The sequence below is a fragment of the Bidens hawaiensis genome, unplaced genomic scaffold (genome assembly GCF_021521415.1).
Source record: "Bidens hawaiensis isolate Kalapana, Puna unplaced genomic scaffold, B.hawaiensis_p1.1 tig00034643_1, whole genome shotgun sequence".
Taxonomy (NCBI): domain Eukaryota; kingdom Viridiplantae; phylum Streptophyta; class Magnoliopsida; order Asterales; family Asteraceae; genus Bidens; species Bidens hawaiensis.
The window spans coordinates 43000-51032 of NW_027495998.1; positions in this window are offsets into that span (position 1 = coordinate 43000).

An 8033-nucleotide genomic window follows, 5' to 3' on the forward strand; every position below is an offset into this window, starting at 1 on the left:
ATGCGGAACAGAGCTATGAACCTCGGACTAAGCTTCCCCCTATTACGAAAACGAATAATACCCTTCCAAGGAGAAACTTTCAACATAACCCGATCTCCAGCCTCGAACACAATAGGTCTTCGCCTTTTATTCGCGTAAGACTTTTGACGATCCTAAGCGGCCTTCATAAAAGCCTTAATCTTATCGAGTTTCTCAGTCGTAGCCTCGACCACCTCCAAACTACCCAATTGCTTCTGACCAATGGAACCCCAACAGACCGGAGTCCTACACCTCCTACCATATAGCATCTCAAACGGTGGCATCTCAATCGTGGCGTGATAACTGTTATTATACGAGAAATCTACCAATGGTAAGTGACGATCCCAACTACCACCAAAATCGATTACACAGGCCCGCAACATATCCTCAAGAGTCTGAATGGTCCTCTCGGACTGACCATCTATCTCCGGGTGATAGGCAGTACTGATAAGGAGTTTGGTACCCATCTCCTCGTGAAACTTTTCCAAAACCTGGAGGTAAAACGTGTATCCCTATCCGAAACAATAGATAACGGCACCCCGTGCCTAGAGACGATCTCACGAATAAACACATCGGCCAACTGCTCGGAATTAAAAGTCTCTCGGATCGGCAAGAAATGAGCGCTCTTGGTCAATCTATCAACAATTACCCAAATGGTGCCATAACTACCCTTAGGAGTACGAGGCAATTTAGTCACAAAATCCATATTAAGATGCTCCCACTTCTACTCAGGTATTTCAAAAGGTTGAAGCTTCCCGAACAGATTATGATGCTCAGCCTTAACTTGTAGACATGTCAAACACTTACTCACATACTGAGCCACCTCAAACTTCATCGCAGGCCACCAATAATTCTTCTTCAGGTCTTGGTACATCTTGGTCGCGCCCGGGTGAATAGAATAGCGCGACTTGTGTGCCTCATCCAAAATTTTATCTCTGAATCCCCCATACTTCGGTACCTATAAACGACCATCCTTATACTTCACCCCGTCACCGACGTCTTGCAACAATTTCTCCTGACCCCAAACACGCTCTGACATAATCCATTCCACCTACAAAGCCTCATTCTGAACGTTGGCTATTTGTTTCAAAATATCGGGTTTAAGAATAAGCTGATAGGATTTCACACGAATAGGTTTTGGTCTCTCCTTCCAGCTTAACGCGTCGGCTACCACGTTAGCCTTACCCGAATGGTACATAATCTCCAGATCGTAGTCCTTAATCAACTCCAACCATCGACGCTGTCGCATATTCAGTTCCTTTTGCTTGAAGAAATATTTTAAGCTCTTATGATCGGTATAGATAACGCAAGGAACACCGTACAAATAATGTCTCCACAACTTGAGTGCAAACACCACCGCCGCCAGCTCCAAATCGTGGGTAGGATAATTTGCCTCATGAGGCTTCAACTGCCATGAGGCATAAGCGATGACTCGACCTCGCTGCATCAAAACACACCCAAGCCCCTGATAAGAGGCATCAGAATAAACCACCAGATCATCGGTGCCATCAGGTAGAGCTAAAATCAGGGCATGCGTTAACCTGTTCTTCAACTCGAGAAAAGCCTCCTCCTACTCAGTACCCCAAACGAACTTAACACTCTTCTTAGTCAACTTGGTCAGCGAAGAAGCAATTTTCGAAAAGTCGGCAATAAAGCGGCGGTAATACCCCGCCAAGCCCATAAAGCTACGTATTTCAGATGGAGACTTAGGAGACTCCCAATCATTCACGGCTTCCACCTTTACAAGATCAACCAAAATACCACTTAGGTTAATAACATGACCCAAGAACTGAACCTCACGCAACCAGAAGGAACACTTAGAAAATTTTGCATACAATTTGTTCTTTCGTAGAGCTTCCAAAACTTCTGAGAGTGGACCGGCGTGATCGGATTCACTTTTGGAATACACAAGGATGTCGTCGATGAACACAATAACCGAACGATCGAGCATCGGCCTACACACCCGGTTCATAAGATCCATGAATGCAGCCGGTGCGTTGGTCAAACAGAAAGACATCATAAGAAATTCATAATGCCCATAACGAGTGCGGAAGGCAGTCTTAGGAATATCTTCCTCCCGAATCTTCAACTGATGATACCCGGACCTAAGGTCGATCTTCGAGAACCAACTAGCTCCTTGGAGCTGATCAAATAAGTCGTCGATCAGAGGGTACCGATTTTTAACAGTGAGCTTGTTCAATTCACGATAGTCAATGCACATCCGCATGCTATCGTCCTTCTTTTAACGAACAGGACCGGGGCACCCCAAGGTGAGATGCTTGGTCGAATAAAGCCCTTATCGAGCAAGTCTTCCAACTGAGCCATAAGTTCCTTCATTTCATTAGGCGCTAGGCGGTAGGGAGCTCGGGCAACAGGTTTGGCGCCCGGTACAAGGTCTATCTGGAACTCGACCTCGCGATCCGGCGACACCTCTGACAAATCATCTGGAAATACATCCAGGAAATCCCGAACAATAGGAACATCACCGACGGTAGCCACCTCAGTATTCACATTCATAGCATACGCCAGATACGCCCCGCACCCCCGATGCATCAACTTTCCCGCCTTAAGCATGGATATAATATGTGGCGTCGCAACATTCCGATCACCGAAGACCGTAATTTGAGTCCCATTTGGGGCCCTTAGACGAACGAGTTTCTGACCACAAATGATCTGAGCATCAACATTTGCGAGCCAGTCCATCCCGAACACCACATCGAAACAACCAAGCAGCATCAAATACAATTGCACCGAAAATCTATACCCAGACAACTCGATGGAACAACCCTGAATAGCCCTAGACACGGACACGGATTTTCCTACGGCGACCTCAACCTCAACACATCGACTACGCGCTCGGATGATTTATTCAACGAGGAACAGAAAGCGGTAGACACAAAACTTCTACTGGCGCCCGAATCAAATAAGACGGATGCCGGTAATTCATCAAGTAGAAAGGTATCTGGGATAACATCACGCTCCTACTTAGCTAAACAGTTGCACATACATTCTTGAAGGAGCAAGGAATTTAAGCGGTCAAGTACTAAGGAACCCAAAGTGACAGTATGCTACGCCTCAGCAAAACAATTACGCGCAAAGCGTTTGAGAGGATGGGAAACGAACAGGAGAATTTAGGGAATAAGATAAACTTTAACGCTAACGACTCGAGAGTTAGCCAAATCCTATCCCTACAAAGACGGAACCCTAACATAGTCAGACACAAGTGGTATTTAAAACATGGAAGGTAAGGGTAAACTGCTAATAACGTTGATCAAGTGTTATTAGTCGTTTACTTCACCGGCCCGTTCTAAGCACCCCCTGCCCCTAACCACATTAGCATTCTATCTAACACTTTGCAATTAATCACATACTGGAAACTTACAAATTCAAAGGAATGACTAAACAATTTAAAGTTAACTCGGGCGTGCAGCTACTCGCGGTGGGCATACTGGTCTCTTTTCTTACAGTTCGAGTCCAAGCATTCGGGGATGCTCGGATCCCTCGAACCATGGCTCTGATACCAACTTGTAAGGCCGTGAACCCCGGGAACCCCACAGTTGGTAACCATTCAAAACACTTTTAAAAATATTTAAACTTAAAAATGATTCATTTCATTAAAATAACCAATTCAGAGTATAATTCAGCGGATCACATAAATAATAAAATAAGTTTCCAAAATCCCGGGAATATTGCCCAAAACCAATTTAATTATATTTTATAAAACTTTATAAAATAAAATGTTCAAAAATAAAATCTTCCATCCACGTATGCCCTTCACCGTCCAAGTAGCTTCATGCACGTCCAATCGATAAGGCATCTTCATCCTAACCTGAATCTCATACTAACATGCACACAAAGTCAGCTTGAGCTGAGTGAGTTCAAGTTTTAATAAATAACATGAATAATAATAATCATAACAGTCATCCCAAGAGTTTTAAAATAAAATGGATAAAACAGTTAGCCCATCATCAACAATAAGTAATCATCCTAATATATATATATATAAACATCCTTATAATTATATACCTACATACTTTTCACACAAACAAGTCACAAATCACGATTCATTTAATCAAGATTATCAGTCAAGAATAGCAACAAATCATGCAAACATTCACAGTGAGTAGTATAAATTGTCAGTAAGCATCTCACTTAAGAACACATCATTAATCAGATTTCATCAGCATTTATCATACCTAGGCATTTTAACAAAAAGTGAAACCTGGTTTTATTTAAAGGTTTGGTGAACAGGTCAGCCAGATTATCAGATGTGTCTACCCTTTTCATTTCTATTAATCCTTTTTCCTTACAATCCCTAATAAAGTGATGTCTAATCTCAATGTTCTTAGTTTTAGAATGTTGAACAGGATTCTTAACAATAAGCATGGCAGCAGTATTATCAATTAAGATAGGAGTGAGTAAGAAATTCAGACCATAATCCAGCAGTTGATTTTGAATCCATAGAACCTGTGCACAGCAAGCAGATACAACAATGTACTCAGCTTTAGAAGTTGAGATGGACACTATAGTCTGCTTCTTGCATTGCCAAGATACCAGCCTGTTTCCAAGAAACTGACAGCCTCTTGAAGTCGATTTCCTACTCATGTTGCAACCATCATAGTCACTATCTGTATAGGCCATCAAGTCAAAAGAGGGGTTCTTTGGGTACCAAATCCCTAAGTCTGGTTTTTCTTTAAGATATCTGGATATCCTCTTTACTGCCAACATATGTGAGACCTTGGAGTTAGCTTGAAATCTTGCACAGACACACATAGCAAACATAATATCTGGCCTAGATGCTGTCAGATACATTAGGTGATCCTATCTTGGCCGCATACTCATGCTGGTCCACTGGCTCCCCCTTCTCATCAGGTACCATCTTCTCATGTGTGTCCATTGGTTTGGACACTATCTTATAATCCTAGCACTTGAATTTGTTAAGAATTTCTTGAATATATTTTGATTGATTAATGAAGATTCTATCTGCCTTCTACTGCACTTGAAGTCCAAGGAAGAAGTTCATTTCTCCCATAGAACTCATTTTGTATTTTGACTTCATCACCTGTTCAACGTCCTTACACATCTGTTCATTTGTTGAACCAAAAATGATGTCATCAACATACACTTGTACAAGCAGTAGATCTTTCTTCCATTTCTTGTAAAACAGAGTCTTGTCTATAGCTCTGCGGCAGAATCCATTACCCAACAAGTGATTTGACAGCTCATCATACCAGACTCTAGGAGCTTGATGTAATCCATACAAAGCTTTACTAAGCTTGTACACCTTGTTTGGATGGATTGGATCTTCAAATCCAGGTGGTTGTGTCACATAAACTTCTTCATCAATCTTTCCATTCAGAATGCAAACTTGACATCCAATTGATAGACTTTGATGTTCATGGATGCCGCATATGCTAGGAGGATTCTGATTGCTTCTAGTCATGCAACTGGAGCAAAGACTTCTTCAAAGTCTACTCCTTCCTCTTGTAAGCACCCTAGAGCTACCAGTCTTGCTTTGTTTTTTATAAAAATTCCTTTTTCATCCTTCTTGTTCCTGAAAACCCATTTGGTTCCAATTGCCTATTTTCCTCTGGGTTTGTCAACCAAATCCCAGACATGTAAGTCTCTGAACTGAGCCAACTCTTCCTGCATAGCTTCCACCCATTTGTGTCTTTCAAGGCTTGATTTATGTTCTTTGGCTCAACTTGGGATAGAAAGTAAGCATAAAGACAGACGTTTGCCTTTTCAGAATAACTTCTTGTCACTCTCTCATGCAAGTCCCCAATGATGTTTTCTGCACGATGATTTCTTTCAACAGAGGTAGTTTGTACAACTTGTTGTGCTGAAACTTCTGATTCAAGATTTGTCATGTTCATATCAGCAGTTTCATTCTCAAGTGCCTCTTCATTTTCAGCTAGTTAATTGAGTTTGACCATTTGCAGATGATAATGCTTCATTTGTTCCAATTTGGAGAGAATCAAACAGAGACTGGAACCTGTCTTCAACTCTATCTATCTCTTCAGGTTGAACTTGTTGCTGACTCTACATTGGTTCACTCTCTATGTCACTTGGTCTTTCATTTGATACTTCAACTGCAGCTTCTTGACCATTTATCTCCATTTCATTTGCTCCTTGAATGCTTCTTTCAAAGGTGAATCCATTTTGTTTAGGAGCAACTGATGACCACAGCTTGTCCAAATCAATTTGCTGTTGCTTATCTTTCTCTTCAATGCTTGTTCTGTACATGCTGTCATCCATGTCTTCATTGTAGATTTTGAATGATTTGATAATCTTCTCCAAGTCAAACAGCCACTTGGGTCTTTCCACTTTGTTGAAATGATTTTCATTGAAGATGATGTCTGAGGATTCGATCACTACCATGTGCTCCTTGACATAGACTCTGTAGGCCCTTCAATGGGATGAATAGCCCACAAAGAAGCATTCCAAAGATCTTGGTTGGAATTTGGTGAGATAATCCTTTGTGTTCAGCAGTGAGCATCTACATCCAAAAGGCTTCAAGAACTTCACAAACGGTTTTCTTTTGAAGATTATCTCATATGGAGTCTTGTTTTGAGTCTTGTTCAATAGAACCCTGTTTTGCACATAGCATGCAGTGTTGATTGCCTCTGCCCAGAAAGAACTGGTAGATTTGCATCAGCTATCATGGTCCTTGCAGCTTTAATCAATGTTCTATTTCTTCTTTCTACACACCATTCTGCTCAGGAGTTCTTGGTGCACTATACTGTTGATGTATTCCTTTAGAAGTGCAAAATTCTTCCATCAGTCCATTTTTGAACTCTATTCCATTATCACTTCTAATGACCTCCACTCTCTTCTCAAGTTGATTCTCCAATTTCAACACATAGGTCTTGATCAGCTCTGGAGTTTCATCCTTGCTTCCCATGAAGAACACCCATGGGATCTTGAATAGTCATCAATGATCACTAGACAAAATCTTTTCTTGCCAATGCTTGGAACACTTACAGGACCAAAGAGATCCGTGTGAAGTAGTTCCAATACCTCATCAATAGTGTTGATCAGTTTGCTCTTATGAGAGGATTTGTGCTGTTTTCCCTTGAGACAAGATGAACATCTTTCTTCCAATTTGAATTCTCTTGTAGGAAGACCCACAACATGTTCACCTTTCACCAGCTTGTTCATGTTCTTTAGATTGACATGACACATCTTCTTATGCCACAGTTTTTTTTCATTCTCAGTGGCTTTGGAAACAAAACATGAACCACCTCTTGATATTGCAGTATTAATTCTCAGCTCATAGAGGTTTCTATTTCTTGGAGCCATCATCATGATCATCTCGGGTGGAATGACAAATTCAGGCTTGAGGATCAAACAATGTTCATCATTGAAAGCCACTTTGTATCCTTTGTCACAGACTTGAGAAATGCTGAGTAAGTTATATTGTAGTCCTTCAACATGCAGCACATTCTCATAGGATACTTTGCCATTGGTGAGAGTGACTCTTCCTACAATCTTTCCTCCATTCTCATCACTCCCAAAGGCAACTGGTCCTTCATATTTTCTTTCATAATTCACAAGAGCTGCTCTATCACAGGTCATGTGCCTGGAACAACCACTGTCCATATACCATATATCATTGCAATTCATGGACTGTTCCTACACAAACACACACAAGAAGATCAGTTAGATTCTGAGTCACAAACTGCATCAGTTTGCAAATCAGAGTCAATTGGAGTTTCAACAGGAGTTGGAAGTGGATCTTCATAGACTATTTCACATTCATCGTCTGAATCTGAGTCTGACACAACTGGTGACTTAATGCTATTTTCAATTTGATCAATCACATAGTCTTTCCATTCATTCACCTCCTGCTTAGCCTTTCACTGATAACCTCTTTGTTCAAATCCTTGTTTCAGCAAGAATTTTTCATCACCATTTAGAACACCAGGTCTTAACTTTGCTTTTCCTTTATCACTATACCTTTTGCTCTTCACAGTTTTGTTTGATACTTTTGGATCTTCCTTGATCTTCAACAC